Here is a 13538-nt window from a genome sequence, read left to right on the forward strand (position 1 = left end):
TCAGCACTTTACATGAATTATCGTAATGCTTATAATAACAGATGGAATAAAGAATTTATGTCTTTTTAAAAGATAAGTAAATTGAGGTTGAGTTTGAATTTGTGTAATTCATCCTATTACATAGAAGTTAAATAAACCTATCCTAGGATGTCACAACCTTTGGAAGATCATAATTAAAAATGCTTATGATTTGTTAAACCCGTTGAGCAAAATCATGCTTTGTGAAAGAACCCACATTTCAGAAGTTACATTCATTCTCCTTTTGTCTTTAAGGTCAGAGACATGATAATTATTAAGTGCAGCTTGTCAGGACAGAAAGTGTAACTGTTGGTGTATTGTAGGAACAGGAGAAAAACATGAATAGGAAATTGTCTTTTGGAAATTCTTATAGTATAAACCTTTAAGGAATTACTTCTGGAAATATGGGGTGCCTTTGCTCAGAATGTGGAACAACATGTTTCCCGGCAGAAACCATATTATACACAAAGCTCTGAGACATCATGGAGGCACAGATGAAAGTCCAAAGAGAAATGGCCAGTAGAAAGAGGATCGCTAAATGGAAGAAGCTAACTTTGGAATAGAGCTGGTGACAGGCAGTATGATGACTTAAATGTTGCCAATAGCAGGAAAAAGGTCCATGGTAATATCTGAGTGAAGAGAAAACTGCCAACTGATCTAGATTTGAAGGTCATAACCTCTTGTTGGGATAGTTTTCCAGTGTAATTTATGATCATATGGTCTAGATTCTACAAAATCTCCCGCATTCAACAAAATCTATAATTAGTTCTCTTTTTCCATTTTCTTCATTCATTCTAACCCTTTTCTAAAGATGGCACTTTGTGTCTTGTGAATGCAATCCCTTAGCAGTTCTCAGCTAGTAGCTGAAACTTCAGTTAAAATGGTATATGCATGAGGGATTGTGACATAAATTTTGCTTTGCTATGGCAGTTATTGAAATATGTTTAGAATTTTGACTATTTGTCATGTAAGGAATGCACAGTGCCATTCTAGCTTTGTGTTTTTATATTCTGGTATTTGGGGGGTTGGAAATTGACTATGAGATTCTTGCAGCTGGGTCTCAGACATGTTGAGAATGCTGAAGAAGGAAAAGTACAGAAGGAGAAAGCAGAGATGGGGGAAGCTGCGTCCCTCAAATAGGATACCACTGGATACTGAGCAGTGAACAGCCTCGGCTTTTGTTGGACACCATTTTGGAATATTTGGACACGGTTTCTTGGAGGATGAGAGACCTAATCAATGGTAATAAGATGTTTAAAATATTATTAATATGAATGAACGCTTAGGCAGGGTTGACAGTACAGCTCTTCTGTACAATAGATAGCATTAACAAAGAAATGACAGGATTTGGAAAATCAGTATTTGGAAATAACAATTGTTTCAGCCAGGAATCATCAAATGATGCTAAAACTTGGAGAACATTTTAAGAGAAATAGGACACTTAGATAGTGAGCAATTTGAGGTCCTTGTCGTTACAAAGGGAAAGCAGTAGCTTCTTAATGGACAACATGGTTGAGGCACCTGAATTAAAGAGGTGAAAGTTAATACACCAGTAGTGGGAACATCAGGCAGCACTGGTAGGATGCACTGAGAAGAACACAGTCTCATTTCTGTGGTATTACTGACTAAAGTATATAAACCTGAGTCTACCCATGAGGAAACATCAATCTCAAATTGACTGACATTCTGCTTTTAGTATTCAAACATACTAATTTCACTGAGGAAATAGTCCAGATTATTTCTGACTAAATAAGACACGAGAATGGAATATAACATTGATTCAGGATGTCTGTAAAAGGACATGGAAAGTTGGCAGAGTTTGAAGACTGTCCCTCAAGTAGATTGTAATGTTATGTGAGTATTAATTGCCAATGTCATACAATTGCCTGAGGTTATATAACAGAAAATTCTTGTTTTTGAGAAATTAAAACAATTTAAAGGATAAAAGGATAATGTTACAGCTGTAATTTTCAAAGCATTTAGATAAAATAATATACATGGTTCAAAAAATGAGAAAAAAAATGAAACAGGTGTTATAAGATGTTAGCTAATAGGGAATCCAGGTAAAGATTATCCAGGAATTATGGATAGTCTTGTATCTGTTCAGTATCTGGAATTAGTTGATGAAAATAATGCAAAAGAACATGTCAAAAGGAATGGTTTGAGCATATGGCTTTGAGCATACATAAATGCTCAGGAAACATGAAAATGTGGAATAAATGCATGAGTACTATAATACCAGCAGGCCTTGATCTACCCGCATGTGAAGCATTTATATTAGAAGGAAGCCTTTTTACCCAGAATTTTTTCACTTAGCCTAATGTTTTCAAGGTTTGGCCATGTTGTAGCATGTATCAGATCTCCGTTTTCTTTGATGGAGGAGTGATATTCTATTGTATAAATATCCCATTTTGCTTATCTACTCCTCAGTTTTTGGCTATTATGACTAATCCCGCTAGGAATATTTATGTGGAGGTTTTTCTGTGTTTATGTATTCAATTCTCTTATACATGAGAATATAGAAACTATGTTTATTTGACATTTTGAGGACCTGTCTGTAAGTGATGTTTAAGATAATTTTCGCTAGGTTTGAAGGCAGATAATAGTCTACGCAAGATGAATATTCTGTTGAATATTGATGTGAACTATTCTTATTTTTAAAAAATACATTGAAATAGTAAGTATAGAGGTTATGTCTTGGTTTTTGTACTCAACAAGCAGTTTTTTATTTTTCAGGAACTCTGCCATACTGAATTAAGGCTGGGATATTAGAGAAAAGGAAAAACATGATACTCACTGGTGTTTTCTGGCACTTCGAGTTCCCCAGTTCACCTTCAAACATTTCGCCTTCCACGTTCTCCTCTACCATATCAGTGCATCCCTCTGAGATTCTTAATTCTTTGGTTGTGTGAAGATGGACTATGCTTACTGCATCTTACTTCTCTTACGTCTCCCAATGGCAGTGCGCTATTACATTTTGTTCTTTTCTATGGTTTCCATTTATTTTATGAAATTTTTCATCTATGTTCTCTATTCTTGCCATCTTAATTTCTATGTAATGTTTTGAAATAGATTCCAAAGTTTATATATATATATAGAGACAGAGATTTCTACTTCACTATTGAAGTAGATTCCTAAAGTTTTTTATATCTCTTCTAGAATATTGATTTCACAACACCCCTATCATGTGTGTTTAATTTTACCCACCACAGGGCATTTTCAAAGAGTCTGTATTTGGCAGAATACAACTCTTTAGAATCTCTGATTCAAAGAGAAAATTGCTCACAGGCATGAGCCAATGCGCCTGGCCGATTTTTACTATTTAAAGAATGGAAGAATTTTAGCAGTGTGGAGTGGCTCACGCCTGTAATCCCAGCACTTTGGGAGGCTGAGGTGGGCAGATCACTTGAGGCCAGGAGTTCAAGACCAGCCTGGCTGGCCAACATGACGAAACCCCATCTCTAGTAAAAATACAAAAATTAGCCAGGCGTGACGGCACATGCCTGTAGTCCTAGCTACTTGGAAGGCTTAGGCAGGAGAATCGCTTGAATCAGAGACACGGAGGCTGCAATGAACCTAGACTGCACCACTGCACTCCAGCCTGGGCGACAAAGCGAGACTCCATCTCAAAAATAAAGAATTGGAGGAGGAAATAAATGAATAAATGGCAAAGGTGACAAAGGACCAAAGATCTATGACTTGTGCAAAGATGGCTCTGTGGTAATTATTACAGAAACAATGTTTGTATCTTATTTTTTTGTGAAATTTGTATATTCTCTAATCTGATTTACTTTTGTTTTTAATAGTTTGCTGCAGGTCTAGAAGATGTTACAGAATTTCAAGCAAGAGAGGTGAGCAGCTACCGTGGTGATTTTGAAATTGTTTCTGTGTGTTGTGGCCAGTGACATCAGAATTTCAGGATCTGAGAATTCATGATTTCAGAGGCTCAAAGGAGAATATTTTTATAATAGATTTTTTTTTTTTTGCTATGTGAATATCCCTACTTTGTTCAGGGAATCTCATTATTTTTTCCCTTTTTTGAAAAAAGGGATTTTTTTTTTGGTAGTAACCTGAATAAATTGGGGGAAGTATTGATGTATTTCCTTTTCTCACCATTTTTTTGTTGGATGAAAATAATCTTCTAGTGAAATTCAGTGTGTTCAATATTTATTTTTTAAAGAATAGAGGTGGGGTCATGCCGTATTGCCCAGGCTGCCCTTGAACTCCTGGGCTAAAGCAATCATCTTGCCTCAACCTCCTGAGTAGCTGCGACTGTAGGCATGTGCTGCCATGCCTGGCTTAAATATTGATTTAAAAATTTTTATCTGGCACGTTCTGATCACAGATGTTTCTACTTATATTTGTCATGTAATCACAGTATATATTGATTTTGCTACCTCGCTTACTCCTAAAAATTTTAGTTCATTGAATTGATCTTAATTGGATTTAAAATTTTTTTTCCCTGGCCAGGCACCTTGGCTCACACCTGTAATCCCAGCACTTTGGGAGACCAAGGTGGGTGAATCATCTGAGGTCAGGAGTTCGAGACTAGCCTGACCAACATGGAGAAACCCCGTCTCTGCTGATAATACAAAATTAGCCAGGCGTGGTGGCACATGCCTGTAATTCCAGCTACTCAGGAGACTGAGGCAGGAGGATCGCTTGAACCCAGGAGACAGAGGTTGTGGTGAGCCGAGATCATGCCGTTGCACTCCAGCCTGGGCAACAAGTGCAAAACTCTGTCTCAAAAAAAAAAAAAAAAATTTCCCAATAGATTTTAATCTAATTTTATTGGAACAATTCAGTCATACGTTTTTTCATGCTATGTATGTGAGAGTTCTGTTATTCACATACTAAACAAATGTCTACTGTACATTTACTGTTCTCACTGATGATGCATTAGATAACCATGCACAATAATAAGCCTGGCTGTGGAAATGCTTATTTGTTGGGAGGGCGCTTGTTTGGATCGATGATGAGAATAATTGTCTGAGGATGCTGAGGGACTCATTCCAGATGTCAATCTGAGGTCCAGATGTGCGGCCCTCCAATAGGACAAATAAGACTCTCAGAGCCTGGCTCTATTTGGGGATCCCTCAGTGACAACAGAGTACCCCTGTGAGCATTCCTTTTCTATCTCTCCTGAGAGAGCATTAGCATCCTGTCTTATGAGTCAGTATGCTCTTTAGTATGCTTACTGACCCAAGACTCACTTTATTTTGTTCATTTTGAGCAGAGTATTGTAGATAGATACATATATGGGAAATATGTTCTTGATTAACAAATGAAAAAGTTTCAGTCAAGAAAGGTCAAGCAACTGTGATGTATAGTGAAGGAAGGGAACACTGCGTGCCTATATTAAATATTGACAAAGGAACCAATTTTAGTGCTTTGTTATTTTTACTGTTGAGTATTTTCTGAGACCATGTCTTTTTCTTCTATTTTGTTTTGCTGAGGTAGAGGAGGGCTGGCATGAGGTCCTCCACTTCAGAAAATAGGGGTGAGTAGTTAAACCAACATCCTTTGGAATTCATATACATCATGTGTTCCATGTCACATCCTGAGGTCTTTTTGTTGATTTTTTTAGTGGCTTACTGGATAATATCTAAATAATGTATCTTTTACTTTGGTGAGTCTCTCCACCTTCATTTCTGAATCATTGTCCTTTATATTTTTATTCCATTTGAATTTTGCATGAAATGACAAATGTAGAATTTTGCCCAATTGATTTTATTTATTCAGTTGTTTATTTGGGAAGACAGGGTCTCTGTCTGTTACCCAGGCTGGAGTACAGTGGCCCAGTCATAGCGTACTTCAGCTCTTCACTCTGTAGCCCTGAATTCCTGGGCTCAAATGATCTTCCACACTCAGCCTCCCGAGTAGGTAGGAATAGAGGTATGTGTCACCACGCATAGCTAATTTTTAAATTTTTTGTTTCGTGGAGATAGGATCTTACTAGGTTGCGAAGGCTGGTCTTGAACTACTGGACTCAAGCAACCCTCTTGCTTTGGCTTCCCAAAGTGCTAGGATTACAGGCAGGAGCCACCATGCCTGGCATCATTAGGGATATTAGTCTGTGATTCACCTTTTTGATGATGTCTTTTGTTTCGATTAAAAATTAGGGTAATAGTAGACTCATGGAATAAGTTGGGAAATGTTTTCTGCTCTCCTGTTTTTTTAGAAGACTTGGTAAATGGTCGATGTTATTTCTTTAATGATTTGGTAGAGTTCATCAGAGAAATGATTTGTGTAGGATTTTATTTGTGGGAACTTTTTGAGTAGCTCATTGAATCTCTTGTTAAAGGTGACTTAGATTTTGTTTTTCCTTCTTGTGACAGTTCCTGTAATTTATGTATTTCTAGGTATTTGCGCCTTTAATCTAGGTTATCTAATTTGTTGACATACCTTATTTCTATAAGGGTGTTAGTAATAGTCTGATTTTCATTCCAGATTTTATGAAAATTGGGTCTTCTGTTTTCAGTATTGTAGATATTGTTATGTCAATTTTTTGAGAGACAAGAGTCTTGCTATGCTGTTTATGCCGGCCTTGAGCTTCTGAGCCTAAGCAATCCTGCTGCCCCTGCGTCTTGAGTAGCTGGGAGTATAGGAACACACCACCACACCTGGCCTGTCACTAGACAAACCAAAAATTTCAGTGAACCAGCTTTTGATATTGTTATTTTTTCTTCTCCATTCTTTGTTTTATTTATTGGCATGTTATTCTTACTTCTTTTATTCTACTTGATTTAACTTGGCTTTGTTCTTCTGTTTTCTTAAGGTAAAAGTTTAGATTGATTTGAGATTTTCCTTTATTTAATATGGACATTTACAGCTATAAATTTCTCAAAGAACTCCTTTAGCTACCCATTTTCTTTTGTTGTGTTTTGTTTCCTTTCATTTCAAACTATTTTATAAATTTTCTTATTTCCATGACCTAAGGAATCTTAGTAATGTGTTAATTTCCATGTATTGTGAATTCCCCCCAATTTTTTTCATTTATTTCTGATTTGATTCTTTTGTGGTTGAACAACATACTTTTCTGATTTCTTTACTTTCAGATTTGTTGAGACCAGTGTGTGGTCTAATAACTACCCTGGACACTGTTCCATGTGCACTTGAAAATAACATATTTTCTACTGGTTAGATTGTTCCATAGATGGATGTTAGATGTAACTGCTTTACAGTGTTTTTTGCTTCTGTTTCCTTCATCTTCTGTCTCATTGTTACGTTCATCATTGAAAGTGAGGTATTGAAATTTTCAATTATTATAAAGTTGATTTTGCCTTCCATTCTGTCATGTCATTTTTAAATTTAATTTTGAGGCTATGTTGTTAGATGCACATATCTTTATTATTGTTACATCTTCCTGATGGATTGACAGTTTTATCATCATGAAATGTCCTTCTTTGTCTTGACCAACAATTTTTATCTTGAAATTTATTTAGCTTGATAATTGTAGTTTTTGTCTGACTTATAGCCCCTAAACTCTCTTTGGTTACTGTATGCAGTTTATCTTTTCGTTTCATTCTTTTCCTATCTACCTATTTTTAATTCAAAACAAAATCGTTGAGACAGGATCTCACTCTCACCCATGCTGAAGTGCAATGGGCATGATCATAGCTCACTGCAACCTGAAACTCTTGTATTTAAGCAATTCTTCCACCTCAGCCTCCTGAGTAGCTGGGACTACAGGTCCACACCACGACACCTGGCTAAGTTTTTTGTATTTTTTTTTCTTGTAGAGATGAAATCTTACTATGTTGCCCAGGGTGGTCATTTTCTAATTGAGTTAGATTTGTAAAGACTCACCTTCCAAATAAACTCACATTTATAGTTTCCATGTGGACATATCTCTTATTTTTATTTATTTTTTAAGACAGAATCTTGCTCTTTCACCCAGGCTAGAGTGCAGTGGAGTGATCTTGACTCACTGCAATCTCCAGCTCCTAGGTTCAAGTGATTCTACTGCCTTAGCTTCCTGAGTAGTTGGTATTACAGGCTCACACCACCACGCCCAGCTAATTTTTTGTATTTTTGGTAGAGATAGGGTTTCGCCATGTTAGCCAGGCTGATCTCGAACTCTTAACCTCAAGTGATCTGCCCGTCTCCACCTCCCAGAATGCTGGAATTACAGGTGTGAACCACTGTGCCCCGTTTGATGTATTTTTTTTTTTTTTCGGTGGGGGTGGGGTTACTGTTGAACTCACTACAGTGGTTTTCAAGAAACTGGTCTATTTCATTACAGTTACCAAATTTGTGATTGTAGAGTTTTTCATATTATTTCTCTATTGTCTTTTTAGTATCCAGGTGATCAGTAGCAGTGAGCCCTCTTCCATTTGTGTTACTGTAAATCTGTGTCTTCTCTCTTTTATTATTTATTTATTTTGAGATAGGGTCTTGTGCTGTCACCTAGGCTGGAGTGCAGTGGCATGATCTCGGCTCGGCTCAGTGCAGCCTCTGCCTCCCGAGTTCAAGTGATTATCCTGCCTCAGCTTCCCGAGTAGCCGGGAATACAGGTGTGCACCACTATGCCCAGCTAAATTTTCTTTTTTTTTGTAGTTTTAGTAGAGATGGGATTTCCCTTTGTTGGCTAGGCTAGTCTTGAACTCCTGGCCTCAAGTGATCTGCCTACCTTGGCCTCCCAAAGTACTCGGATTAGAGGTGTAAGGCACTGCACCCAGCCTTCTTCTTCTTCTTCTTCTTGATTTACCTGCCTACACTTAACTAGTTTCATTAATCTTTTTAAATAATGTGCTTTTGGTTTCATTGAGTTTCATTTTCTGGCTGTTCATTTCATTTGATTGTGCTTTAATTTTTATGATTTATTTTCTCTTCTTTGCTTATTTTTTTTTCTTTTTCTGGTTTTCTGACGTGGAAGCTTATATTATTTACTTAGATCTTATTTTTTTTTTTTATTTGTTTTTTTGATATGGTTTCTCACTCTGTTGCCCAAACTGGAGTGCAGTGGCACAGTCTTTGCTCACTGCAGTCTCCAGCTCCCAGGTTCAGGCGAGTCTTCTGCCTCAGCCCCCCGAGTAGCTGGGACTACAGGTGCGTGCCAGCACACCCACCTAATTTTTGTATAGAGATGGGGTTTCACCATATTGTCCAGGCTGATCTTGAACTCCTGACCTCGTGATCTGCCCGCCTTGGCCTCCCAAAGTGCTGGGATTACAGGTGTGAGCCACCACGTCTGCCTGACTTAGATCTTATTTTCTAATGTACACATTTAATGCTACAAATTTTCATTTAAGCACTACTTTTGCTGCATCCCAATTTTGGTAAGTTTTTTTTCACTCTCATTTATTTAAATGTATTTCTTCATTTGTCTTGAGATAACCTCTTTAAACTATGTATTAGCTGTGAGTTGTTAAATCTCCAATTATTTGGTGTTTTCCAGCTGTTTTTCAATTATAGATTTCTAGTGTAGTTTTATTCCATTGTGAACTGATAGCATATTTTATATTTTTTCTGTTCTTTCAAATTTGTCAGTGTGTGTCTTAGGGCCCAGAGGTGATCTTTCTTGGTAATATTTCATGGTGAGCTTGAGGGTAACATCGATTCTGTTGTCGATGGATGGACTATTCTGAAAATGTCAAATGAAGTTAACTGATAATGCTATTCAAGTTAACTATCCCCTTACTGATTTTCTGACTGCTTCATCTATTGGCACTTGTCTATTTTGGGGATTCAAAAAAGGCTATGGAGCTCTCAAATTATAGCAGTGGAGTTATCTATTTTTCCTTCCAGTTCTGTCAGTTTTCCGCTCAGAGTTGTTGATGCTGTTTTGTTAAAGATAATTACTTCTTCTTCAAGAATTGGGGCCGGGCACGGTGGCTTATGTCTGTAATCCCAGCACTTTGGAAAGCTGAGATGGGTGGATCTCTGAGGCCAGCAGTTCAAGACCAGCCTGTCCAACATGGTGAAAGACTGTCTCTACTAAAAATACAAAAATTAGCCAGGCATTGTGGTGCACACCTGTAATCCCAGCTACTTGGATGGCTGATACATAAGAATCACTTGAACCCAGGAGGTGGAGTTGCAGTGAGCCAAGATCATGCCACTGCTCTCTAGCCTGGGTGACAGAGTGAGATTCTATCTCAAAAAAAAAAAAAAAAAAAAAAAAAGGAATTGGCTTTTTAAATCATTGTATAATTCCCTGCTTTACTCCTATTTTATAGGGTAATTTCCATTTTATTTATGTTGTCTTGTTGGAAAGGACAAAGAACAGCAATTTTATATCTAGTAGGAAAGGAATACTTAAATTCAATTTCTTTCTTTTTAAAATTCCAACTTGTATTTTAGATTCAGGGGGTACATGCACAAATTTGTTATGGGATTAATGTGTGAACATACAACTTGACAGGTAGTGTTTTTTCTTTATTTTGTTTGAGTCTCACTGTGTTGCCCAGGCTGGAGTGCAGTGGCATAATCTCTACTCACTGCAGCTTCCGTCTCCCAGATTCAAACGATTCTCATGCCTCAGCCTCGCAAGTAGCTAGGATAACAGGTGTGCATTACCGCACCTGGTTGACTTTTTGTTTTTGCTTTTTTGTCAAGATGGGGTATCACCATTTTGGCCAGGCTGGTCTCGAACTCCTGACCTCAAGTCATTCACCCGCCTTGGCCTCCCGAAGTGCTGGGATTACAGGTGTGAGCCACCACACCTACCCTATAGGTAGTTTTTAAATCCACCACCCAAACGGAACCCTCCAGTATTCCACACTGTCTCTTGTTCCCATATTTATGTCCATGTGTGCTCAATGTTTAGCTCCCACTTGTAAGTGAGAATGTGTGGTATTTAGTTTACTGTTCCTGCATCACTGTGCTTAGGATTATGGCCTCCAGCTCTATTCATGTTGCTGCAAAGAACATGATTTCATTCTTTTTTATGGTTACATAGTATTCCGTGGTGAATATGCTCCATGTTTTCTATGTCCAATCTACCCGTGTGATGGTTCATATTGAGCGTCAACTTCATTGGATTGAAGGGATGCAAAAAGTATGTGACTGGATGTGTCTGTGAAGGTGTTGCCCAAGGAGTTTAACATTTGAGTCAGTGGATTGGGAGAGATAGGTTCACCCTCAATCTGGGTGGGCACAGTCTAACCAGCTGCTAGTGCTGGCAGAATAAAGCAAGCAGAAAAATGTGGCAGGACCAGACTGTCTTGAGTCTTCTGGCCTTCCTCTTTCACCTGTGCTGGATGCTTGCTGCCCTCAAACATTGGACTTCAAGCTCTTGTACTCTTGGACTTACACCAGTTATTTGCAAGGGGCTCTCAGCGCACACTGTTGGCTTCCTGACTTTTGAGGTTTTGGGACTCAGACTGGCTTCCTTGCCCCTCAGCATGCAGAGGGACTATTATGGGACTTCACCTTCTGATGGTGTGAGTCAGTTCTCCTTAATAAACTCCCTTTTAGATACACACCTATCCTATTAGTCCTGTCCCTCTAGGGAGCCCTGACTAATACAACCAGTCCTGGGTACCTGGGTTGATGGTGTGTCTTTGCTATTGTGCATACCACAGTGATGAACATAGAAGTGCATGTGTCTTTTTGGTAGAATGATTTATTTTCTTTTGGGTATATACCAGAAATGGGATTGCTGGGTGAAACTGTAGCTCTGTTTAAATTATTTGAGAAATCCTCAGACTGTTTTCCTCAGTGACCGGACGAATTTACATTCCCACCAGTAGTGTTTAAACGTTCCCCTTTTTCTTCAGGCTTGCCAGGATCTTTTTCTTTTTTACTTTTAATAATAGCCATTCTGACATTGTGAGATATGATCTTATTGTGGATTTTGTTGTTGTTTGTTTTTTTGTTTTGAGGCAGAGTCTCCCAGGGTGGAATGCAGTCATGTGATCTCGGCTCCCTGCAGCCTATGCCTCCCTGGTTCAAGTGATTCTCCTGCCTTAGAATCCCAAGTAGCTAGGACTGCAGGCATGTGCCACCATACCCAGCTAATTTTTGTATTTTTGGTACAGACAGGGTTTCACGATGTTGGCCAGGCTGGTCTCGAACCCCTCACCTCAAGTGATCCACCACCTTAGGCTCCCACTGCTGGAATTACAGATGTGAGAGACCGCATCTGGCCCTTTTTGTGGTTTTGATTTGAATTTCTCTGACGATTAGTGATACTAAGAGCATTTTTTTCATGTTTGTCGACCATTCGATATCTTCTTTTGAAAAGCGCCTCTTAATGGGGTTGATTTTTGCTTGTTGATTTATTTAAGTGCCCTGTAGATTCAGGATATTAGGCCTCTGTTGAATGCATAGTTTGTCAATGATCTGTCTTCACCAGTGATACGGTTCTATACCTAGCAAATGCCTTCTTTAAGAAAATAAAATGCTATTTTGTGGCGATGTCAGGTTTTCCTTATATGTCTGCTTTGGGCATTTGGGGTGCTTCTGCCTCTTGGGCATTAAGAATAATGCTACAGTGAATATGGATATGCAGGTGTATCTTTGAGATCTTGCTTTGAATTACTTTGGATGTATACCCAAAAGGGAGATTTCTGGATCATATGGTAATTCTATTTTAAATTTTTCAGGAACCTCCATACATTTTTCCACAGTGGCTGTACCATTTTATGTTCCTGTCAACAGCATGCAAAGGTTCCAATTTCTCCACAAAGTCACCAACATTTATTGTTTTTTATTTCACTCTCGTTGTCCAGGCTGGAGTACAATGACACTGTCTTGGTTCACTGCAACCTCTTTCTCCTGGGTTCAAGCAATTCTCCTGCCTCAGCCTCCCCGAGTATCTGCCACCATGCCCAGCTAATTTTTGTACTTTTAGTAGAGACAAGGTTTCACCATATTGGCCAGGCTGGCCTTGAACTCCTGAACTCAGGTGATCCGTCTGCCTCGGCCTCCCAAAATGCTGGGATTACAGGCCTGAGCCACCGCACCCTGCCTGTTGTTTTTCAGTTGTATCTTCTAATGGGTGTGAGGTGAAATGTTGTTACGGATTTGACTTGCATTTGTTCAGTAATTAGTGATACTGAGCATGTTTTCATATAGCTGTTGGCCATTTGTTTATCTTTTTTGGAAAAAAGCCTATTCAATTACTTTGTCCATTTTTAAAAATCAGGGTTTTTTGTTGTTGAGTTACCTGAGTTATTTCTGTCTTCCTTCCTCCCTCCCTTCCCTGCCCTCCCCTCCCCACCCCTTCCCTGCCCTCCCCACCCCTTCCCTGCCCTCCCCACCCCACCCCTTCCCTACCCTCCCCACCCTCTCCCCCTCCCTCTCCCCTCCCTGTCGCCCTCCCTCTCCCCTCCCTCTCTCCCTCCTTCTCCTCCTCCCTCTCCCCCTTTCTCTCCCCCTCCCTCTCCCCTCCCTCTCCCCTCCCTCTCCCTTCCCTCTCCCCCCTTCTCCCCCTCCCTGTCTCCCCCTCCCTCTTTCCCCCTCCCTCTCTCCCCCTCCAATCTCCCCCTCCCTCCCTCCCCTTCTCTCTTCCCCGCCCCCCTTTCCTCTCCCCCCTCCCTCCCTCCCTCCCTCTCCCCCCTCCCCCCTCCCTC

The 13538-nt window shown here is 39.4% G+C and overlaps 1 non-coding gene across 1 annotated transcript; it reads left to right on the top strand.

The window, feature by feature from the left end:
• The first annotated feature begins 4984 nt into the window (after positions 1-4984).
• On the top strand, positions 4985-5051 carry LOC111525151. Its single transcript, XR_002725980.1, has one exon. It is a non-coding gene; the product is annotated as a small nucleolar RNA SNORD109A (small nucleolar RNA).
• Positions 5052-13538: the final 8487 nt, after the last annotated feature.

The sequence above is a fragment of the Piliocolobus tephrosceles genome, chromosome 6, assembly GCF_002776525.5.
Source record: "Piliocolobus tephrosceles isolate RC106 chromosome 6, ASM277652v3, whole genome shotgun sequence".
Taxonomy (NCBI): Eukaryota; Metazoa; Chordata; class Mammalia; order Primates; family Cercopithecidae; genus Piliocolobus; species Piliocolobus tephrosceles.